The sequence below is a fragment of the Colobus angolensis genome, unplaced genomic scaffold (assembly GCF_000951035.1).
Source record: "Colobus angolensis palliatus isolate OR3802 unplaced genomic scaffold, Cang.pa_1.0 Scaffold40, whole genome shotgun sequence".
NCBI classification, from domain to species: domain Eukaryota; kingdom Metazoa; phylum Chordata; class Mammalia; order Primates; family Cercopithecidae; genus Colobus; species Colobus angolensis.
This window is the reverse complement of record NW_012117377.1, coordinates 1420591-1446546: the sequence shown is the minus strand read 5'-3', so window position 1 is coordinate 1446546 and position 25956 is coordinate 1420591. Positions and strand designations below refer to the sequence as shown.

At 38.3% G+C, this 25956-nt stretch overlaps 1 protein-coding gene across 2 annotated transcripts in view; it reads right to left on the bottom strand.

The window, feature by feature from the left end:
• The window catches only part of CHRM3 (cholinergic receptor, muscarinic 3), a 528952-nt gene that overhangs the window by 270589 nt on the left and 232407 nt on the right, over positions 1-25956 (bottom strand). The window contains exon 4 of one of the 2 annotated variants that reach the window (XR_001003275.1): positions 8924-8986. The gene's annotated coding sequence lies outside the window, so the exon portion shown is untranslated. Of the gene's footprint in view, positions 1-8923; positions 8987-20093; positions 20202-25956 lie in introns of those variants that run through there. The other variant, XM_011955677.1, reaches the window with a different exon arrangement.

Here is a 25956-nt window from a genome sequence, read left to right as displayed (position 1 = left end):
GGACCAAAGATTCTTGAGGGTTTATCAACGAGAAGGTCTTTACTCATTCTGCCAACCACAGTTGGAGTGATGTGGTGAAACTGCAGTGGGTGGAGGAGGTGAAGGGAAGATGATGAAATTGAATTGGGTAAGTGGGGTCATGGATGGTGAGAGGGAGAGAAGGCAGGTAAGACTGAAATCAATGGAGAGCCTAAGAGGAGGTATTTGTGTTTTCTTTATAAATCAAACATTTAAATATGAAAGACAAATAATCAAAAGAATTAAAAATTGTGAAGACACAGGAGAGGGCAAATATAAAACTGATGTACAAAGGGATAAGATCCAGATTTCTTTGTGGTGTCTTCCGAGTCTATCCTTTCCTCACTCCCATTGGTAGTTTGCCTTGTTTAGTCCTTCATCTCTTCTTACCACAGAAAAGTGATGTATCTATGCATTTCCGCACCCTCAGTCAGTTTCCACATATTGTTGTCCAGTTAATTTTCCTTAATGTTATTCCTCTACTCAAGCTCTTCCAGTGTTCTGTTACTTTTAGTGGAAAATCGAAGTTCCTTAAGATATACAAAGTCATTCTCATTCTGGCCTTGTCTGCCTTTCCTCATCCTCATAACTCACACACCCACATCCACACACATGACAACTCTGAAGCTATCACTTGCATTCAAATTCCTACCCATGATCCCTTGCAGTACCCTCTTTCTGCCTATATAAATCCTGCCCTTTCTCAAGTCTCATATTATATCACCTTCTTATAGAAGGCTATCTCTATGTCCCTGAAGCCACATATTACCTTTTATTCTACCTTAGCATGTCAATTAACATGTCATTTCCATGAACATTTTCCAACAGTGCTTGTATGTGCCTATCGCTGTGAAAAACATCCAAACGTGCTAATGATATAGACCATAACGACTTGGTCACGTGACTTCTATCCAGTATGATACTTAACAGCCATAGCATTTTAAAAAAATATGTGGGCCGGGCGCGGTGGGTCAAGCCTGTAATCCCAGCACTTTGGGAGGCCGAGACGGGTGGATCACGAGGTCAGGAGATGAGACCATCCTGGCGAACACGGTGAAACCCCGTCTCTACTAAAAAATACAAAAAACTAGCCGGGCGACGTGGCGGCTGTCTGTAGTCCCAGCTACTCGGGAAGCTGAGACAGGAGAATGGCGGGAACCTGGGAGGCGGAGCTTGCAGTGAGCTGAGATCTGGCCACTGCACTCCAGCCCGGGCGGCAGAGCGAGACTCCGCCTCAAAAAAAAAAAAAAAATGTGTATAGCTTGTCACTAATACTGGATGGACTGCAAGCTCTTCTTTCATACACATAGGCTGTGTATTAAAGCATTAGAACAGATCAGCTACATGGTCCATTTGGAGAACATATAACAGGAATTGAATAAGTATTCTGCTGAAAGGACATGTCAAAATTGGATAGGGTTTGCAGTCTCAGAATACTAAGAAATTGTGTAAATTGAATTTTATTTTTTTTCTGTGATACTCTAGATTGTGAATATTGCACATGCATTGCCTTTTCCTTTGGTCAAATTATAAGTTTTTTTTTTTCAAAGCATTCTTCTATGTGCTTTGAATTTATTTCTCCTTACACTTGCATGGATTGTGCATGTTGTTTAGTACAAATGTTATGCTTTAATTTTCAAGTCCATTTCCAAAACTTTTTCACTGTAAGCCCAAGAACTCTCTGATTTCTCTTGGAATGTAACTTTATTTCTCCATGTTATGGAACTATGTTAAAAACTCTCTTTAAGTTAAAAAGTACCACCCACAAACGTTGAAGCTGTATTTTTATGAAAGTAACCACCTCTATTATTTCATGTGACTACTCCCGGTTCTCTATGGCTGTTCTTTAGTTGCATTTTTTTGGTAGCCATTCCATTATATTTACTTTATTTTTGATGTCCATATTTTGATACTATTTTTGTTTTCAACATAAACACTATTTTATAATACATTTTGATACCTTAACCTCTCCTAGCTTTTCTGCACTGTGTTTGTTTGGTGTATGACATCACATAGGTATTTGTTTCCCAAAAGTTTCTTTAATTTAAACGTACCATCTATTATTTTGTTTTATTTTTTGTTCCTGGTTTGGATTTTCTTTTCCTTTCAGTCCACATGTTCCTTTGGCAATTTAAGGATTGCTTCTTTAAAATGCATTGTTTTCATCTGGGCCAACTGAAAAGCTGAATTTTGGTTTTTAATCTGTGATCATAAAATGTACTACAATATCACTGGAGGACTACTGTGTTTATTATCTCCACCGAATGTGCCATTTTGAATCTAACTATAAGGCTTCCCACATGTTGTCCCACAGTATCCTGGTGTTCAAGAGAGAAGCCAGTACCCTCAGACTCCAGCGGCTGGCAGGACTTGGGCAGGGGCCCTAGTCCTCAGAGGCAGGCATAGCTGAGTGCATCTGGTGCTGTGCCTAAGGTCTAGTCCAGCTGCAAATACGGTGGGGACACTTGGCTCCTGCTGCTCTTCCATGATACTCTGAGGACAGCTGAGGGGGCTCTGCCATCCAGATATCAAGTTCAGTGCCTATCACAGACAAGGAGCTATGAGCTGATGGAGGAAGTAGCGGTACAGGTTGAACACCAGGGAGCATGGTGTTCAACGGAGAAGAGGAGGGGTGGGAAGGCCAGGCTGGGAATTCCTGCTGAAGACAGTTGTCCCAAGCAGGGACCACTTCTCTGTCTTCACATCAAGCCAATACTTGGGTGCAGTCCCCAGGCCATGGGACCGTGCCTTGGCCCTGTGTATCACAGTTTTGTTACTCACGGTGCAGTCAGCTTCATCAAAGTGCATCAGCTTCATCTGAAACCTTGTCAGAAATACAAAGGCTCAGCCCTTCTGAATCAGAATCTGTATTTTAATGGTGACTGTATGCACATGAGTGTTTGAAAAGCACCGTGTCAGAGGGTCTACTCTGGCCTTCTTCTCATCTCTCTCATCACAACCCTCTCCAAGGGACAGGCCGATGAGAATTTTGGTTCCTTCTAGACCAAGTTTCACATAACCAGGTCCTTGGAATTCTTTGCCCTAAAGCTCACAGTCCACGCCCATTTAAGGCAAAGAATAATCTTTCACTGATGCATTCCCATTGTGCATCTGGAACCCAAATACATTTGTGATCAAGGGATAGGCATGAGGACGTGGGGAGAAGCTGTTTGGGCTTTCAGGCTGAGAGTCCACATGCAGGCTCTGAGGCTGAGGACCCTGGGGGAACAGGACCGAGCCAGGGATGGGAAGAGGGGTGGCTGGGAAATGGGTGTAGACCTAGGGCTTTCAATTGCACTTTTGTTCCCAGTCACTTAGTCTATTATCTACTTGTTCTTACAAGGCATCAAGGATTCAGTCCGCTTCTGTCCATTTGCAGCTGATATGTTCTTTTAGTGATTTCAAGCTATGTGCAGGGTGAGGGCTATAAAAACATTTATGCCTTCTAAGAATTTTTCAAATACTTGATACTAAAAGGTTAGGATGGGTTCCAAAATCAGTTGCCTTATCCCAAGAGGTTTCAACATTACATTTATCAATGAAAGAAGGTAATAGCTGTTGGAATCTTTAAACATAATTTCAATTACAGGAAACTTCTGAATGGCTATAAAATAGGTTTTTATATTTTCTGTCATCTACTTGTTCTTACAAAGCACCACACAGATAGTGACTATCAAGACTTTGATGAAAGGAAAACCATATAGTAAATATCAAAAGCCTTAAAAATGTGTGTACCATTTGATCAAGGAATTTCATTTCTGGGACTATATTCTAAGGAAGATATTCAGGGATATGTGTAGAAAGTTATTAACAATGATTTTCATCAATATTACAATTTTTAATATGAAATACTGGAAATTATCAGGAATATTTATGTATGTTATAGAATATTATGCACATTTTCTGTGAATATAAATATAATGGTATTTAAAAAGAATGTTTAGTGATGTAGCAAAATGTTAGAGCAGAAAATAAATTTACAAAACCAAATAAAAGACTTTGATAAGACCATTGATCAAGAATTACAGGTCATCATTTCCATATACCTGATAATATAAATTTATATAAATTTATGCTTCTCATTCAAATCTTTGAAAAGATTTTATTTGGAAGTTCTATATAAATTCAATACTTAGTATTCCTCCCAATGCTTTTTATTTTCTCTTCTTTTAATACCAAGGATATAAACTAAATTTCTTTCACAAAATTTCATATAGATACTCCAAAATCCTATGTAATGTGCCATCCAAATATTGCCATTTTATGTATAGAATAAAGTGGAAAAGGGTGAGAAGTATGTGGCCAGCCACACACAGCTGATGAAGAAAAGCTGAGGTACGCAAGGCAGGCGGGGTTGGGAGGGATACTATACTGCACGTTACATGTAGTATGTTTTTGGATCACAAGAATCTACTACTTCTGACTTTTATTAGATGCACATTCTTTAATAAAGTGGGTGCCCTTCCTTTGCACAATTTTAAAAACAGATTTTTCTCCTCAACAGATCAACTTCAATTTTTTTTTAACATTTTCCTAACATATGATTATCATCTTCCAAAGACCCAAAAGTGCTGTCAATGTGACAGAAATCAGAATGTAAATATTTTACAAACAGCTGTCAAATCTCAATCGGCAGCAAACAAAAAACCCTGGAATTGCTGTAATCTAACCACAAGGCTATATCATTTAACTGACAGATAAGACGTTTTTCTAGCTTTCCTTTTCCTGTCAGTATTTTTAATACATTAACACCATGTGCCATTCTGGATAGTCACTGTGACAATTCCCTTGAAGACAGAATAAACTCTGAAATGCACTAAGGGAAATGCCTGGCACAGGGACTGACTTTTGTTTCACGGGATATTTTTCACAGTCTTTGTTATCTGGAATGTTTGTTACTAACATGGATTAAATACCGGCATCAAGGGAATATTGTCATGCCCATAAAAACAGGGAAAATTTTGCTCTTAGCAGTTCAATAATTTATTATTTCATTCCTTCGGGCCTTCATTCAACAAACATTTCTCATTGTGCATGTGCCAGGTTTAGCCAATAAATCTACGTAAGATCCAAAGAATGGAGCCTTGTCACCCAACATCATAGATCAGAAATGCCACTGAGTAAAGATCCCTGAAACAGTCCCACCCAAGGATTTACTGCTATTTTCTATTTATACCTCTGTCTGTCCTCTGCTTTTCCTATATTGTTTCTTCATGTTTTTCTTTCTCTGTTTTTCTTTTTTTTTGAGATGGAGTCTAGCTCTGTTGCCCAGGTTGGAGTGCAGTGGCTCCATCTCGGCTCACTGCAAGTTTCACCTCCTGGGTTCACACCATTCTCCTGCCTCAGTCTCCGGAGTAGCTGGGACTGCAGGCGCCCACCCCACGCCCAGCTAATTTTTTGTATTTTTTAGTAGAGACAGGGTTTCACTGTATTAGCCAGGATGGTCTTGATCTCCTGACCTCGTGGTCCACCCGCCTCGGCCTCCCAAAGTGCTGGGATTACAGGTGTGAGCCACCACGCCCTGCCTTTTTTTTTTTTTTTCTTTTCTTCTCATCTAAGCAAAAGACACGTTGGGGACATCTATAAGAACTGCTTAATTTCTTTTAAGATATTTAACATAGGGTATTTTCTGACTCTATATTCATTTACTCAACAAACATTTACTAGCTTCTTGCAGGGGGCAGGCATCGTTATAAGTATGGTGGTTTTGGCAGTGAAGAAAACAGACAAGGCCCTGCCCTCATGGAGCTTAGATCATATTATAATGGGAGATAAATAACAAATTATAAACAGATGCGACAGATTTATCATGTCTTACCTAAATCCCTTAAGTGACATATGTAAGTATTTTGTCCATAAGGGGTTATTTTCATATGCCTTAAGAAATAAAACTTCCAGTTTCTAAAGGGAATTAAACCTGGGTGTCCGAGACAGTGGTTATTTAGAAAGAGTGGTTAGGAGAGGTCTTGCCAGTTGAGATTTGACTGGAAGGGTCAAGTAGTAAGAAGAGCCAGGGGCTCAGTGCCAGGCCCCCGAGGGCAAAGAACAAAGAGAAATATTCAATAAATAAAGACAGGGAGGCTTGGAGTATAGGAAGAAAGAGAGAAAATTACAAGTAGAAATCAGATCATATCAGATTTATAAGTCATGTTAATGCATTTGGATTTGATTCTAAATGTAGGGGAAGGAATTGAAGGATTTAGAGCAGGTCTCAAATAGGAGAATAACACGATCTAACAGAGGCTTCCCAAAGCAGACGCTGGCTGTGACAGAATGTAATTTTGTGTGGTAAGAATGAAAGCCATGTTGACTAACATGAGGCTAATGCCATCGCCCTGGCAAGACAAGATGATGGCTTGGAGTAGAGTCATAACAAAAGAGACAAGGGATTCAGGATGTATTTGGAAGAAATAAAAGGAAAATGAAAATAACTGGTCACTCTTAGGTTCAATGGACAGAAGTAAAAACTGTTGCTTTGAGTAGATTGCTTTGAGTAGATATCAGAGTATTTCCCTGCATTAGCAATGGAGACTCAAGAAGTTAAGCTAGTATTTTGTACTAACAGCCCATCAGAATACCTTACACCATCAATTTACAAATAAGCAGCAAAGGTCCAGAGAGGTAAAATGGCTTTCTGTAATGCCAAAAATTGCTGGGCTGTCCCCTGCATTTCCAGTCCATTATTTTCCAGCCAAAAGGTGTTTCCATTATCCAGCTCCCCCATCCCCCAAGTCAGCTCAGTGCCTTATGCAATGCCTTGTAAAACATTCTTCAGAAAGAAATTTCATCATATGACTTAGTTTTTAAGCTATATATATATATTTTTTCTGAACCAAGTCAATAAGAGTGAATTAACGAAGATAGTTAGGCAGAGAATACTTAATTCTATGATTGTTGGGTAAAAGCTGAGTTTTGGTGACCATATTTTGACCATTAGTTCTAGACTTTTATTTCAAAAAAAAAAAAAAAAGAAAATAAGATGCTCAGAAGTAATATTTCTTTTACCAACTTTCATAGGCAATTCCAATATAAACTGATTCTCCCAAATCAGATCTGTCTTCCTCTTTTCCTTTTATTTTCTTTTTTTCTCTTTTCTTTCTTTCTTTCTTTCTGTCTGTCTCTCTCTCTCTCTCTCTCTCTCTCTATTCATTTCTCTTTCTCTCTCTCTCTCATTTCTGTTATACAGGAATAGACTCAGTTCACTTAGTTTTACAAATGGAAAATATAATAGAAAGTCTGTGCTATTGAAGAGCATTGTAGTCAAAGGGTTACTGAGCTGACAATGCCCACTGCCTAACTGTAAAATGTAATCAGCAATAGGACGGGCTCCTGGAACCAGGCTGTCAGGGCCAGCATTGAGGCAGCTGTGTACAGGGATCAGCCTCTGACAGGTCCAAGTTCAAATCTCACCTGTGCCAGTTACTACCATAGGACAAGTTTCACAGGACAAAGTTCTTCACATCTTAGAGCCTGTTTCCTCATACATCAAACGGGAATAAAAATACTCGACTTAATAGTACTACTGTGGTGTTTAAGTACGATAGGGTAACGTGTCTAGCATGATATCCAGATATAAATGTTACTGAATCAGCTAAGGCTCCATTTGGTTCTGAGTGTCAGCAAACCTAATAAGCTCGTCTAAATTCGGGACTGTATGTGTCTCATGAAACAAGACATCTGATGGTGGGCTTGCAAGAGCTCAAGCTCATTTTATCCTCCCGCTCCAGTATCCCCAGTTCGGCTTTCGTTGCTGTGATTGCAAGAAGGGGTGGGGGTCAGGGGCGTGATTTCCTGATAGAATGATGGGATAGGAGCAAAGGAAAAAACATTCGAAGAGGAATCTCCTCTTGAAAGTCTCTCCCCAGGGACCAAGACTAAGAACTCATCGGCTGGAGCTGAGTCACACGGCCACAGAAGAAGAATCCGGGAAGATGAGAATATTTTTTAGCTGGGCACTTTGCTGTCCTTACAACATCAAGATTTTATTAGGAAGGAAGAGGATAGTGATAGGGTTTGGCTCTGCGTCCCCACCCAAATCTCATCTCGAATTGTAATCTCCACGTGTTGAGAGCCGCCCGGTGGGAGGTGATTGGATCATGAGGGCGGTTTCCTCCATGCTGTTATTATGATAGTAAAGGAGTTCTCATGAGAGCCGATGGTCTTAAAAGTGGCAGTTTCCCCTGCACTCTCTCTCCCTCTCTGCTGTCACTATGTAAGACATGCCTTGCTTCCCCTTCGCCTTCTGTCATGATTATAAGTTTCCTGAGGCCTCTCCAGCCATGTAGAACACAATTAATAAATTACCCTTTTGTTTCTAAATTACCCAGTTTCAAGTAGTGTCTTTATAGCTGTATGAGAACAGACTAATATAGGGAGATTGGATTTAAGGTAGGATGCTAACAGTGTTTGCTAGATAGATAAAACATTATTAAGGATAACATCTAAGAAAGATTGAGCTTTTCCACAGTGTTGCTGTTTATGTTCACAATCGTATTTGTACAGCATTCTGAAGAAAGGCAATCTAAATCAAGGGATAATTCTTAAGCTTCTAAGAATTAGACAAGCTACACGATCCTATATATGTACTAATAATTCAAACATTTTGTGATATTTCAAAAAATTCCACATTGCTACAGTTAAACACAAATGTGCTTTTGAAATAAAGTTAACTTATTTCAAATCTCAATCAACATGCCTTTATTTCCATTTTTAAACTGATGAGAAAATGAACACACTTAGCTTTATTAAGACACAAAAAATTGAGCATGACTAAAAATGGTGACAACTGTACATCATGTTGAAAACACCAACTTATAAATTCTTATTCCTTATTAATCTGTTCTCACAGATTGGGCCATCAATTCCCCTTTCCAAGGAAATAGCTCAACTAGAAAAAGGATTTCACCTTATTGTACCTTAGCTGAAGTTCTGACTGTCGTTTTTTTGGCCACTAATCACAATACAAGTGCTAGAAAAGAAAAACAACAAAAAAAGATGGTATTAACAAATAACCAGGACCCTGAGAAAGAGAACATCAATAGGTTACACAACACGACTAGAGGCAATCAAAAAAAATTACAGAATTTTTGAGTTGGAAGTGACTTCCTGGATCATGCTGCCTAACCTCACGTACCTGAAGAGGATGGAGAGGGTCAGAGAAGTTAAGGTACCTGTCACTGGAAAAGAAATGCATCTATTGAATTCCTCATTCTACAGCTCCTCACGTCCTACCTGCCTAAGCTCCAGTTGCAAGGAAGGGAGATAGAATGAGAAGAATAAAAATAAAGAAGTTGCTCTTTTAGAATCTCTTCATTTTACACGTAAGTGATGATTGCCTTCTTCTCTTAGCAAATTGGCTAGTATGGTCTGTGTTCAACAAGTATTGCAGTTGCTATCTTCTCCAAGACACTACTCAAAATATACACATACGGTGATCTTACAGTTAGCCCATTCTCATACAGGAAGAAAATGCAATCTTCATGAAAATCCCCTAACTCCACTTCAGACACTAAGTGTACTGAGCCTGATAGTGAGGCCAGAATCTTAGGAAAGCACCTCCATTAGAAGGTTAACCTAGAGAAAGAAAAAGAAGTGCCAGGCTTTGCAGAAGAACCGGGGAACTGTGTCACTGTGAAGGATGTGGCTGAGTTCAGAGGGTCATGAAGGGATGGGAAATGCTATGGAAGAACTTGAGGATGAGATCCCCTGATAAAGTGTGGTTGAATTTTTTAAAGGAGGACCTTGAAGTTTGCACAGCATGGTGACGGTGACACCAAATGGAAAGAGGACCAAGAAGAGACCGTGAGGTAAGAAGTAGAAGGATCCTAGAGGTGCATGTGGAGGGATTTTCTCAGGAAGTAAGAGAGGAGCCTAGTGAAACCTCTGTGAGTGTCATCTGTGACAAGATCAGCACAGAGATGGAGAGCAAACTTCGAGAGAGTATTACAGCAATTGGATATGTAATTGAGAATTTAAAAATAGATTTGTATTTTACATGTCTTTTAAAATATTAATATGCAAAGGATTTAGGGGAAAAGAGTAATTACTCCTTCATCAGTTTGAGAAACACATTTATGCTCGGGAGCCTTGGTCCTCTGCTGCCCTCATATCCCTTCTTCCTCTCTTTAGCGCCTCCCTCTCCCTCTGCTATTGCTTGCCATGTTGGAACTGTCAATCACAGGATCCTCTCCCACTTTCAGCAATGGAGGGCGTCTGACCCAAGCAAGGCCTCTCAGACTCCTCCTCTCCCAAGATCCCCTTCCCCCCTGCCGCCCTCCCCCAGCCCTCCCTATCTGAGAAGTGTGTCTTATGGAAGGAAGGACTGGAGCTATCATTCCACGAAAAGCATGCACTTTATACCCTGGGGTGGAAAACTGAGGTCGAGGGGGTAAGTTACCATGGGTCACAACTTGAAATCAGCTCTGCCTGACTCTTTCCACTAGCTGCCTTGCCTCTCTTACATAGCAGCACATTCTCAGGAAATAATATTTGTGTACCTAGAATTTCAAGAGTAAACTGAACCATATCAACACTCCCATTCCTACTACAGGAAATGAGGGTAAGTCATCAAACAACACTTCAGTGCGAGGATGGAGTCATTTCTCTCCCTCATCTCTATCTAACAAATAGACATTTTCTACTATTTAGGGCATGCTGATGAGCATACAATTCATCTTTCGCTGCTAATATCCCTGTAACACCTAATGAGTCAAAGGGCAAGTACTCAGTTAATTCCATTTAACCACGTGTCAGTCATCTCACAGAAACCCATTGTCTTGTGCATAGTAGGTGCTCAGAAAATATTTACAGGAGATTTTTTCATTTAAAGTAATAAACACCAATTATTACAAACACATTTGCTTAATTTACAATTAGGAGTCCCAACATGGCCTACATGTTGAAATTCAGATCATTTTAAATAAGTAAATATATTATACAAAATTAAGTAGCACCATTAATGTTACAACAGACATAAACACAACTCAATTACTGAAGTGTCTACTAATATCAATATCTTGTTCACTAAAAGAATTGGGAGACAATAAATGAGACTGAACATCTTGAAGTTTCTCTGATTAAATTTCTCTAGTATCAGATTCAGAAAGGCATTCATTCTGAAAATAAGCAAAGGAATTGGCTTTCATCCTAGCTGCAGATTCATTCTATTGAAAATTAATTGCATGTAACATTCATTTAGAGATGAGGTTCAAATATCTAAGTACAGATGACAGTCTTCTCCAAAACCCAGTAAACATGGCTCAAAGGTCACATAATCAAAATAAGATTGGCAATTCCAGAGAATGCTGTCCTAATTATATAGTTAGCCAAATAAAGAAGAAAACAAAACTAGAGACAGAATAATTATGGAAGGCCAGATGACAGGCTTCTTTCAACAGGTCAAAAAAAGTTACTCTGATTTATGATGTCCATAAAAAAGGTAAGATATTTTGCTAACCTCTTTAAAGTAGTACTGGCATGTCTTCGAAATACTGTGGTTTTGGTTTTATACCACCACAATAAAGTAAGTCACACACATGTTTTGGTTTCCCAGTGCATATAAAAGTTATGTTTACACTATATTGTCATCAATTAGATGTGCAATAGCATTATGTCCAAGAAAGCAATGTACATCCCTTAATTAAAAATACTTTATTACTAGAAAATACTAACAATCATGTGAGCCTTTATAGAGTTATATATATATATATTTTTTTTTTTGGTGGAGGGTTTACCTCAATGTTGATGGGTGCTGACTGATTAGGGTGGTGGTTGCCAAAAGCTGGGGAGGCTGTGGCAATTTCTTCAAATAAGAAACAATGAAGTTTGCTGCAGTTCATTGATTGACTCTTTTGTAACAGATTTCTCTGTAGCGTGTGATGCTATACATAACATTCTCAAGTAGCATGTGATACTGTTTGACAGCATTTTGTGCACAGTAGAACTTCTTTTAAAATTGGAACCAATCCTCTCAAAGGCTGCTGCAGCTTCTTTAACTAAGTTATTGTAACATTCTAAATCCATTGTGGTCATTTTAACAATATTCACAGTATCTTCACCAAGAGTTAATTCCATTTCAAGAAAACGACTTTCTTTGCTAATCCGTAAGAAGCAACTCCTCCTCCAAGTTTTATCACGAGATAGCAGCAATTCAGGCCCATCTTCAGGCTCCACTTTAAATTCTAGTTCTCTTGTTGTTTCTACCACAATGGTATTTATTCTTTCTTCATTGAAGTATTGAACCCCTCAAAATCATCCATGAGTGTTGAAATCTGCTTCTTCAAACTCCTGTTAGTGTTGATATTTCTACCTCCTTCCAAGAATCATGAATGTATTTAACAGCATCTAGAATGGTGAATCCTTTCTGGAAGGTTTTCAACTGACATTGCCCAGATCCATCAAAAGAATCTATGGCAGCTATAGCTTTATGAAATGTATTTCTTAAAATAATAAGACTTAAAAGCCAAAATTGCTCCTTGATTCACGGGCTGCAGAATGGATGTTATATTAACAGGCATGAAAACAATATTAATATCATCCTTGTATGCCTACATGAGAGCTATTGGATGACTAGATGCATTGTCAATGAATAGTAATATTTTTAAATGAATCTTTTTCTGAGCAGTAGTTCTCAACAGTAGGCTTAAAATATTCACTACACCAGGCTGTAAACAGATGCATTGTCATCCAGGCTTTGTTATTCCATTTATAGAGCACAGGCGAAGTAGATTTAACATAATTCTTCAGGGTCCTAGGATTTTTGAAATAATAAATGAACGCTACCTTCAACTTAACTAGCAGCTTCATTAGCTCCTAATAAGCAAGTCAGCCTGTCCTTTGAAACTTTAAAGCCAGACCTTGACTTCTTTCTAGCTATGAAAGTCCTAGATGGCATCTTCTTCAAACAGAAGGCTTCTCGGTCTACACTGAAAATCTAATGTTTAGTGTTGCCACCTTCATCAATGATCTGCACTTGCTACTTCACCTTGTAATTTTATATTATATAGACAGCTTTTGTCCTTAAACCTCATGAATCAACCTCTGCTAGCTTCACATTTTTCTTCTGCAGCTTCCTTTGCTCTCTCAGCCTTCATAGAATTGAAGAGTTAAAGCCTTGCTCTGGATGAGGCTATGGCTTAAGGGAATCTTGTGGCTGGCTGGATCTTCTAGCCAGGCCACTCAAACTTTCTCTGTATCAGCAATAAGGCTGTTTTGCCTTCTTATCATTTGTGTTTTCACTGGAGTAGCACTTTTCATTTCCTTCATGAACTTTTCCTTTGCATTCACAACTTGGCTGTTTGGTGTAAGAGGCATCACTTTCAGCCTGTCTCAGATTTCCACATGGCACCCTCACTCAGCTTCGTTATTTCTAGTTTTTGATTGAGACATGTAACTCTTCCTTTCACTTGAACACTTAGAGGCTGTTGTAAGGTTATTAATTGGCCTAATTTCAATATTGTTGTGACTCAGGAAATGGGGTGGAGGGCAAGGAGAGGAAAAGAGATAAAGAAATGCGTGGTTGGTGGAGAAGTCAGAACACATTCATTAATTACATTTATCAATTAAGCTTGCCATTTTATATGGGAGTGGTTTATGGCATCTCAATACAATTATAACAATAACCTCAAAGATCACTGATCCCAGATCACCATGTCAGATATAATAATAATTAAAAAGTTTGAAATACTAATAAGAATTACCAAGGGCGGGCACAGTGGCCCACGCCTGTAATCCCAGCACTTAGGGAGGCTGAGGTGGGCAGATCACGAGGTCAGGAGATTGAGACCATCCTGGCTAACACAGTAAAACCCCGTCTTTACTAAAAGTACAAAAAATTAGCTGGGCGTGGCGGCGGCGCCTGTGGTCCCAGCTACTCGGGAGGCTGAGGCAGGAGAATGGTGGGAACGCGGGAGGCGGAGCTTGCAGTGAGCCGAGATCAGGCCACCGCACTCCAGCCTGGGCGACTGAGCGAGACTCCGCGAGACTCTATCTCAAAACAAAAAAAAAACAAAAACAAAAACAAACAAACAAAAAAAACAAAATGTGACAGAGACACAAAGTGAGCACTTGGGGTTGGAAAAATGGTGCCAATGGATTTGCTGAAGCAGGGTAGCTACAAACTTTCAATTTGTAAAAACCACAGTATCTGTGAAGCACAACGAACTGAAGTACAATAGAATAAAGTAAGTCTCCACCCACTTCTTTTACTGTTATCCTACCACTCATACGACTATTCACATGCCCTTCTCATGAATCAGTACTATAGATTTCTCATCAATGCCTTTGATCTAACTCCTGCTTTGGAAGAGTCAATCCACCTCAGCATGGACGTGCCCTAATTTATTCTTTTACTATTTATAGAATTATGGTTGCATCCTTTTTCTTATTATAAACAATGTAGCAATAATAATCCGTGTGTGTGTGTGTGTGTGTGTGTGTATACATATATATAATCCTCCTGAGGAGAAGCAATCCTCCTCCCTCAGTCTCCTGGGTAGCTGGGACTACAGGCATGCGCCAATATTCAAAAAAGAGATATTATACACACACACACACACACACACAAGGATTATTATTCATTTTTTCGTTCTATATTCCTAAAATTATTATGTATATGTTGTAGAGTATTCACATCTTAAATTTTGGTACATACTGCTAGATTACTTATTAAAACAGTTGTAGCAATTTTGTTTCCCATTTCCTCACCATAACTGGATATTCTCTCTCTCTCTCTCTCTCTCTCACTCTTTCTCTCTCTCTGTCTCTCACTCTTTCTCTCTCTCTCAATCTCTTATCTACCTACCTACCTATAATTGCCTATCTCTATTTCTATCTATATATGCATCTACCTATGTATCTGATTTTTGGCAAGAAAAGTAGTGTTCACAGATATATCTATTTATTATCTCTGGGGCCTCAAGCACAGTCTTGCAGCAAAGGCAGACTGAAAACAATCTTTAGGCAAGGTTCTGATGTTGTGGCAATAAGAGGGAGATGATAATCCTTGAAAAATGTATTTTGAGAAAACAACATAACTATTATTCACAAAGAGAATTTTACAAGACTCTGCCCTGTTGAGTAAAAACTACGACATGTTCCATTTAGTAAGTAGCTTTAACATAGAAAAACACATCCAGATCTAAAAGTCAATGCTGTTATTTTTCCCATGAAACTATAATTTTAAAAATGTCTAACTCACCAAATGGTTTCCTATCATTTTTAAAGTTCAAAAAAACTATAACAAAAGAAAAAGTCCAGTCTTGAAGCTCCTTAATTTTTAAAATAATATTATATCTTTAAAATGCTATTCTTTAGCCAGAGATGGCTCCATTTAGATACTTGAAAATATTAATCACCCTTTTCTTCAGGTAACCTTTCAGCAAGCCCAGCTCAGGTGACTTATAATTACAGTCTATGAACCTCAGCCTCTCCCTCCACCCCCACCCTGACTCCCACCCCTCTCTCACACTCTCTCTTAAGACATAACATGGATGTGAAAGCCAGGGATAAGTAGTTCTTATTTTGGGCCAAACCAGTGTTACAGAGTCTGACCAAATAATAGTGTTTACAGGGGTTCAAGAAACCAATTTTAAAGGGGAAAAGTGCACCTATAGTTTTGATTCTCGTAAAAGATACTCTTTTGGGTGCTTCCGCCATGAACCAGAAACACAGCTTCAAGGACCACTAGTGCAATTTACAGTCCAATATCTCTCCACAGTTGGACCGTCATTCTCATCAATTACACTTTGGAACTGATTAGAAAATGAAGAATCAGTAACAATATTGGCTCAGTTTTAAAGCCTGCAGGCAGATATATTCTTAAATACTAGAAAGCAGCTATATTTTGTTCTATATGTAGGACCTGCCTGTGTGGAGAATCTGTTTCATTTTTACTCTTCACTGCAATGGCAGGAAGTCTCCAATCCAGGGATAGTCTTTCGCTGTCAACCAGGTTGGAGTGCAGCGGTGCCATCACGGCTCACTGCAGCCTAGAACTCCTGAATTGAAGCAATCCTCCTCCCTCAGTCTCCTGGGTAGTTGGGACTACAGGCATGCACCACTGTATCTGGCTAATTTTTTACATTTTTAATTTTTTTGTAGAGACGAGTTTGAGACCATCTTGCCCAAGCTGGTCTCAAACTCCCGGGCTGGAACAATTCTCCTGCCTCCGCCTCTCAAAGTGTTGGGATTGTAGGTGTGAGCTCCCACGCCTGGCCAAAAATTCACCCTTGCTGGTATTGTAGAGAGTCACCAGGACTGTCTGGATTCTAACTGATAACTGACTAAGATGATAGTGTTTAGAGTAGGCAAATTCAGGCAATCAAAAGACACTACCTAGATGGTTACAACATTTCCTAGATTCTACTGGATGTCCCAGAGCTCCACATATTCGAAAAAGAGATATGGTGCTCAAATAAATTTGGAAAGTTCTGGGTTAAATACTATGTTACCATTACTGTTACAATGAGATTACTCAGAAATGTCAAAACTGAGATGTGGGCTGTGAACTTTCTAAAGGCAGCTATATTCTGATGCTTGCTTTTGTCAATTTTGTTTGACCATGTGGGGGAGCTATGCTAAATGATGCCCTGCGCAGACAGCTCAGGATTCTTCTCTACATCAGTACAGAAAGAAACAAAATTATTCTTTAGAGTCTAGCTTAGCCGAAAATTGAATGTGCTCTTGAGTCTAGATAAGTATTTGCCCAGATTTCATAGACTCTATAACATCACAAAAGAAAATGTATCTTTCTAAGAAGGGAATGCTGCACTCTGCATTGCACAACAATGACTAGTGGATTTGGAATATTTTTAAAAATCTGATAACATCATTTAGAAACACATATCTTCAAATACCACATTTTGAAATGTAGCCATGATATTCTTAGATATACTCTTGAAAATCTAATGAGCTCCTGAAACTGTATTTAGCTAAAATTTCAACCTCTTAAATATTTGGAAAGGTCAGTTTTGATGTGATGAATTATAATTTTGGCAATTTCTATTGTACAGCTGTTCTCAGGAAATATAATACTGCTGGTACTGCAAACAACATATTTAATTGGATTCCCTCAAGTTTTTCTTGTAAAAAAGTCTTTCAGAAAATGCTCAAATGTCCTGATTAAATACAGCTTTTTCCTGCTGGCTTAAGCAATATCTTTGATTAGTAAATAGTTAAAATTTACTGCTGAATAAATGCCTGCCTGGAGCCAATGACACCCTGGCTCTACAGAGCAAAGGCACAAAGGAAGGGGTATCTTAAGTGAAACTCCCAATTAAAAATATGTTTGCAAAGAACAGTTGCATGGTAAAATGTACTCTATGTTATGTTCAACAAAACACAAACAACCTAGATATAAGTTGTGTGGACATATCCACAGTCTTATAAATATAAATCTATGCACAAAATAATCCTAAAAAGACATACATTAAATTTAGGTTTAACCACATGAATTTGCTGAGTGAGGAGGACAACAAGTCTATTAGCAGCAATTTCGTATAGTTCAACTTGCAGATCACAATGTTAATGGTGCTTACGACTTGAGGACTGATAATAATAGTTATTTATTTGTTTATTTAAGGTTCTTTCCTTTATTTTCCAAAGTGTTCCTAACTAGCCATCATTGGTTTTAGATAAGGCTTTTTTTTTTTTTTTAAACAAAGATAGAGGCACAAGTATGCTGAGAGATTAGGTTGCTTATTGGCAAGGAAGAAGTAGAAGGAAGGCTCTGAGCTCTGATTTCAAAGTCATGTTCAAAGATTGTATAGAGAGTGGAACATCTCACTGGAAGAGTAGCATGTAAGAAAGCGTCCTGGCTGAACCAAGGTTTAGGGAGAAACACTCGTCACATTTAGTGTTAAAGACTGCCCTCCTTTTGGGTACAAGTCATGGAACAGAAGGGTGACATCAATTACATCCAGGATGAGGCACTATGGTAATGGAGATATTTGGGTGACATCAATTACACCCAGGATGAGGCACTACGATAATGGAGATAATTGGATTATTGATGTAGTAACATTCTTCTTTGTCACTTAAGATACTTTCCCTTTATTTAATTTGTGAGTATACAGATGAACTTCCTACAAATATCTATCAAAGTTGTATAAGTTGTTTATTGCGTGTGTTTATGGTTGCCCAATCAATGCATTCTAATAATCAAGGCTACTGCCTGGTCTTTCTAAAACAGAAGCACTCTAGAAGATTCCTACCATCCTTCAGTCCCCATGCCAGATGACCAAAGGAAGTGTCACTTCTCCCACTTGGTAGGAGCACCAGGCCTGTACAACGGAAGGAGCTTTTCCCACCCCATTCTTAGCTGATAACATGGAGGTACCTGCGACTTCTCTAAGAAAAACCCTCTTGGATCTTAGATTTAAGCGACTCACATTTCCTATAAAACAGAGATGCTCACCTTACATAAGTTTTTGAAAGCATGAAATAAAGTAGCATATAGAGTGTAGGAAATGTCTGGGACATAGAAAGTGTCCAGGAACCAGACATTACTATTTTTATATCATGGGCCTGTGCCCAAAGGGTGGCTAACACTAATATGCTTTTTCAAAGCATGACCTCCCACATCCTTTTTCTTCAGGGTATCTGCCCCACCTGTAAGCTCCGTATCTGGCTTATTTGAAAGGCTATATGCTTTTTATTTGAGTATAATACCTTTGTATTCCATTTTCCTTTTTTAAATTCCAACAATCCTACTGTGTATAAAATAAGCATTACTTTGAAATACATTTCCTGAATTTTTGGCAATTAGACACTCATCTTGGGACTGAAAAATACTATCTATCTATCTATCTATCTATCTATCTATCTATCTATCTACAATCCATAAAATCATTCCTACCGTTTGTGTAAATTAAAGCACATTGTTTTCCTTAAGCCATATGTAATATCAGCTATCCTGAGAAAATGTGTTTTGTCAGATAAGGTAAAAGCTAGGTTATTTAATTAGCTAAAAGCAGCACGCATCATTGGAAATCTGAGTTCCAAGGAAAGAATATAGTTAGGAACTTAAGTCCATTTTTCCTGGGCCCAGCATAAACCTATTTTATAAATAAGCATGAAAATCCTACCATTATTTCCATGTGCTCCAAGTAAGACCTGACAGCCATTATCCACATCATACACATAATATTAGTAACGAATCCTTAAGCTAGGATTCTAGTTTAAAATTCCACACTATGTGTGCCATTGCCCATTTGGATCTTTGGGTTGCTCTCTCAGTAATACAATGTAGCTGATGTTTTTATTTGTTCAGTTTTTAAGGGATTGATTTGATTGTAAATATTTTAAAAATAAGCAGTCTGTTTCCTACCTTCTGTATTTTTCAGAAGTCAGAACCTGATTAATTTTTGAGAAATATAACTAATCACTTTAACTCACAAAACTTGGTCTCTAGGAAAGCACAGGCAGGATACAGGAATATCTGAATTACCCTGCTCTTTTGTTTTTCTCTTAAATGCAATCTTGCATCCTTTTAAAATTTGTTATTATTATTATTATTGGAGACAGGGTCTCATTCTGTCACCCAGGCTTGAGTGCAGGGGTGCAAACATAGCTCACTGTAGCTTCAAACTCCCGTGCTCAAGAGATCCTCCGGTCTCAGCCTCCCAAGTGGCTGGGACTTCAGGTGCACACCACTACATTCTCTAATTGTTTTATTTGCTTATTTATTTATTTTTGTAGAGAGGGGTATTTCACTATGTTGTTGAGGCTGGTCTCTAACTCTTAGCCTTAAGCAATCCTCCTGCCTTGGCCTCCCAAAGTGCTGCGATTACAAGTGTAAGCCACTGTGCACAGCCCATCCTTCTTGATCACTGCTGTCAGCACTTTACATCTCTGATTAATGACTGGAGTCATTACTGTGGGGTGAGTGTGTGTGAGAGAAGGAGACAGAGACACAGACAGAAGGTGAAAGAGAAACGGAGTGAGTCAGAATGAGACGGAGAAATAGAAAAAGAAACACACACATGTAGAGGGAAAGACTGCCGGGGGAGAGACAAAGACAGGTACACATACAGATACACAATGACTGATACTTGTTTTTCTTCTCCCAAAGCACTTACCCTATGGAGCCTTTGCTTCCACTCCCCTTCTACCTGCAGACCTTCTGTCACCTGACATTGAGGCTTCTGCTTTTTGTCTGTGTGTCTGGGATGCCAGCTCTGAATTCTGCTTCATTATGTGGTACTTGAGATTGGGAGGGGTTTCAAAGACACATGTTGTGTGAGCATCATTTTTCTATAACTACAAACCCTGTATTTAAATAAATATGCATATAGATGTAACATTGTCTTGATTCTTTTCTTTAAGAAACAAATCACATATTGCAGTTTGCTGCTCTGAAGTTACTTGTTCTGCTCCAAGTCACTAGTCATTTGTTGAAGATAAGCTCTAACAAGGCAGAAACAGCCTTAAGGATGATCAGATGTTTGGCCTTTCTTGTGCACACCCTACATGCAATCTGTTCTTGGTTTAGCAAAATCTTAGGCTTTGTGAAACATCACATCATCTCTTCACTTAGCTGCTTAGGTCCTCCTAAAAGTGCTGGGAGAGCCATATGGAAAACGCTGAGGGGCATCCCAAATCACATCTGCCCCATTTGCCATATAGTTCTCTGCAGCATTCTCCTAATCTTAGGGCCAACAAAGAAAAATAGCATACACAGACAGGGTTTACTTAATGCCAGGCAGTTTTCAATAATTACTTCATAAAATTCTTACAATAACTCCATAGTTAGAGGGGTATTCTTATCATCCCTGTAATTGAGAAGGGCAAATTGAGGTCTGAAAAATTTAAGGAGCTTCCTCAAGATGGCCCCATTAGCAAACCAGCAGTGGTAGAGTGTGAACCTGGACTGTCCAGCTCCAGAGCTGGAGCTCCTGATCAATACGCCGTTCTACGCAGCTGTTTGGTGAGTCCGTCCCACCTCACTTCACAAGGACACACAGGGTTGAGAGGAAGCTCCTGTAAGAACTGTGATATGATGCTCAGCATCCTTTTAGGTGCATGTTTGCAGGGAATGGAAAAGAAAGCCTGAAGAAGAAAACTAGAAATTCACTGCTTCTTGGAGTGCAGGAATGCTATCCTGTCCAAGTTGACATTTCTCAGTGCTTAGTGAAAAGTGAGGTTGGCAAGCAGTGAGAACAGGCCGGTGTCTGTTTATCTGTGGATTTGATTGCTTTTTTTCTTATCTGTCTGAAGAGGAGGGCGTGCAATTCACAGAACAGGGAGAAATCTTTTCTGATTTAAGGAAAAGCTTAAATTGTAAAGAACACTTTGCAAAACTGAGGATGTCCTGAAATCCTTGGTTTATGGAGGTGACAGTTAACAAAAATGCACATTTCAGCTATATAGCAATTAATAAAACTACCTATATAAACTATATAATAAAACTACTACTATATAATAAAACTACTAATTTAAGAAAAATTAAGCAAAAACTGGTTAATTATACATGATATTGTACCTTGTGATATATCAATTAAAGTAAAAATTAAAAGTATGGCACATGTCATCTAAGACTCTTCCTTTTAAGAAGCTTGGAGCAACAGAAATTGTGATTGCCCCTTTGAAATGATGAAATGGTGAGATCTAACAAAAAAAGGTGTGGCGCTTCCATCACTGAATATCTCTAAGCAGAGAAAGAAGAGATTGCCAGGTTCATGAGGAGATGAGAAAGCAGAGAGCTAGATTAAAGGCAGAACAACCTGAGCTCCCCAGCTCTGTGATCCAGCAGTTATTTTATGGTTGAGTTTATGTACATAAACTCATTTACATAAATTAGAATCATATATACTGTAGTTAGAATTATTAAAATCTGTTAAAATTGTCTTATTCACTTCATTTTTTGTCAGTATCAGAAACATCTTAATTGTAACATTGGTAATATGCTTTTGGTGTCTGAACTGTCATGTTATAGAACTTTGTCCACATTGTCATGCAATGATTCCATTGTTCAGAGAAAAATGACTCAAATTAGATTTTCTATTAGATGCAATAAAACATGTCGCTTGCAAACCTTGGATTTGGTCAGTGTTTAATGTATTGTCTCTTGACAAAATATTATACTTTTGAAAGTCAAGCTATAAAAATGAGCATATCAGAGTGTATCACATTTAATGACTATAATTGAGAAGGACTCAGTTTGCAATTTTTAGATTTTTCCAGTAAGATTAACTTTATTGTATTTCAGCCCATTGTATTCATTTTGGCAATTTCATTGCTCAGAAAGGGAAATAAAGTTACAACTCAGATTTATTTATTTATTTGTACAAAGGTTCACTGGAGGAGGAAAATTACAGCATGATTTATAATTTGTTGCTAAAAAATTCATTACTGTTCAGGGCATTTCTGTTTTTTATTTTTTTGAGACTGAGTCTCACTCTGTCACCAAGCTGGAGTGCAGTGGCGTGATCTCGGCTCACTGCAACCTCCACCTCCCGGGTTCAAGCAATTCTCCTGCCTCAGTCTCCCGAGTAGCTGGGAACTACAGGTGCATACCACCACGCCCACGTACTTTTTGTATTTTTAGTAGAGGCTGGGTTTCACCATGCTGGTCAGGATGGCCTCGATCTCTTGACTTAGTGATCTGCCCGCCTCAGCCTCCCAAAGGGCTGGGATTACAGGCATGAGCCACAGCACCTGGCCTAGGGCACTTCTTAAAAGAAAACATTTGAGTGTTTTACGAAAGCATAGAGGGTGGAAACTAAAGTCAAGCAGACTTGATGTGAACTCCACTCTGTCACATACTCATGACTTTGGGAAAGTGTCTTTCCTTGCTGTGCCTCAGTTTTGTCATTTTAAAAAGGGATCACAATACACACAAGCTGATGTGAGGACCAAATGGTTTAATGTAAAAGTGCTATTCACTTTTAGCTATTATTGTGTCCACATGAAGCTACAATGTGTTGCATGTATATTTCATTAGGAGCAGCATTAGAGAGCACTCTATAACCATGACATGAGAAATGGGACTGTAATGTATTGTTTAAAAAGAAACTTTAATCATATGTGAGAGAGGTATTAAAAATAAGATGCATAAATTCTAGTATCACAGCTCTTGAATAGTAATACTAGAACTGGTTCATATTCTTGATTATTCTTTTAAGATTAATCTTAAAGGATAATGAAGTTAAATTGGATGAATTTAGGGATAAAAAGGTGATTTTTTTTTTTTTTTTGAGACGGAGTCTCACTCTGTCGTTCAGGCTGGAGTGCAGTGGCGAGATCTTGGCTCACTGCAAGCTCCACTTCCCAGGTTCATGCCATTCTCATGCCTCAGCCTCCCGAGTAGCTGGGACTACAGACATCCGCCACCACGCCTCGCTAATTTTTTTTTTTTGTGTGTGTGTTTTTAGTAGAGATGGGGTTTCACCGTGTTAGCCAAGATGGTCTTGATCTCCTGACCTCATGATCTGCCTGTCTCAGCCTCCCAAAGTGCTGGGATTACAGGTGTGAGCCACAGCGCCTGGCCTATAGTACTTTTAACGTACATTTACATGATCTGTGCCTAAATAGATATGAAGAATGATTACACTCTACAAGACAAACAACCCAGTAGAAATATGGACAAGAGATTTCAACAGTCACTTCAATAAAAAACACATACAGATGCTAACTAAGTATATGAAAAGATGCTCAAGATCATTAGTCATTAGGGAAATGCTAAGTAAAACAAGTACCACTAGACATCCACTAAAATGACCACAACTGAAAATACTGACCACAACAAGTATTAGCAAAGATGTGGGGGCAACTGGAATTGTCATCTGCCGCTGAAAATGTAAAATGCTATAATCGTTTTGAAAAAAGAGTTTGGCAGTTTCTCAAAAATTTAAACATACACCTACCATACAACCAGACATTCTACTCCTTGGTATTTACCTAAGAAATGACAGCATTTTCCCACACATAGATAGGGACGCAGATATTCATAGCAGATTTACTTCAACAACCCAACATTGGAAAAAAGCCAACTGTCTCTGGAGGTGATTGGATAAACCAGTAGTGGCATATAGGCATAATGGAGTAGTACTAAGCAAGAAAAAGAAAGAAACTATTGGCAGAAACAAAAGTATACATAAATCTCAAAATAATTTTGCTGACTGAAAGAAGCCGGATCAAAAGAGAGTACAGTTTTTATCATTCTATTCATTGAAAATTCCTGAAAATGCCAACTAATCTATACTGACGGAAAGCATATCTATGGTTGCCTGGTGATGGGAAATGAGGGTGGGAGGTCAAAGGGAGGGATTACAAAGGATTGCAAAGACATGCCAATGTATTACAAAGTGTGGAACACGCTCATCATCTTGCTTTTGTTGGTGATTTTCACATGTGTATACATATGTCAAAACTTCAAACTGCACACTTTAATATGTACAGTGTATATCAATTATGTCTTAGTAAAGCTCAAAAAAAGCCACAAATAAACTCTGTGTTTTGATTTATAGTACTTTTCAAAAACCTGCAATGTATGCAAACAGAAAATTTAAAAATATGGGGATCTGTACCAAAAATGATTTGAGATTGAATTGTTACATATAACATGTTTAATCTACTTGTGAAGTTAACATTCTTCCTGGAGCAAACATTCTGTCTAATCGTTTTACATTTAAAACTGTTGTCTTGCTGAAACTTGCCATTTTTTCTCCAGAATTAAGTAATGGAACTCATAAATGTTGACCTTCATTCACGTTCCTGCGCTGCTGGCTCGGCAGCACCACTGTCGTTCTATGGCGCTTGCAAGGTGGTGCTCAAAGATACGAAATGTTCTAAAACACAGAATTATCGAGGCTTATTGTTTTGCGGATTTGGCAATTGTAGCTATGGCACTTCCTTGCCTGTAAAAGTACTCATGTTGCTTATTTTAGGACATACAAAAAAAAAAAGAGATGAAAACATCTAGGAGGAAATATCCTTGCAAAGAAGAATTTTCTCAGAACAGCTCTTTTTAGAAATTCTAATTTATTAAAACCCACAAAAAAAAGGTAACAATAAGTATGTGGGGAACATTCTCAAAAGCAAAGCAACCTTTGAACAACAAGGGAGGCATATGCGATAAACACACAAGGATTCAGATGGCAGAATACTTGAGTTTCATCCTTCACCTACCATGGTGCATGGTTGGAAATCTCAGCCAATGAGAAAGGAATTTGATTTGTTTATAACTAAATGATTTCAAAATACAATTAGACATAAACTTTAAAATGTAACTATAACAAAAATTATATTTAACATTGGATATGAGTGCAATTTATTACATTTATTATGATATAGGGTGGAGCCTATCAAAATAAAGGTAGTACCTCACGAGGCACGAAAGCAACTTTGCTATGAATAAATACTTGGGCATTGCTTCAAGTGAAAAGACGTCTTCCTGTTAAAACACATAAACTCCTGAGGCAATGAGTAGCTGCCCAATGAAAGCTTTCTCTAATTCTAAATGCAAACAAATAATGCATACCTATGTCACAATCATAAAACAATGCAGAACACAAAATGTAATGTAAAACACTTTTCAATATTAAGTGAATAGAAGCAAAGAAGCAAGCATTGCAGTTTTAAAGTATTATAGGCCACTTGCATTAAAAAAAGACTTCAAATAAATCTAAGGCATGTTAGGTTTGGAATATTTTTCAGGTGAAATAACAAATTCCAAAATTAATGTGTGATATACACACATACACATAAAATAGAACGGTTGATTTTACTAAGCCTTTTTTTTTTTAGTTTGAACTTTTCATATTAATAGTATTTTGGTGAGATACATAATTAACTTGTTAAAAAAACTCCCATGAGAAAGAAAAGGCTAGTACGGGTTTGTTTATTTTTTTAAATTTGTAAACATTCGAAATTATTTAAGAAACTGACCTTGTAATTAATTTCAGTCTCAATAGCACGTTTTTATTGCCTAGGTACACAAAA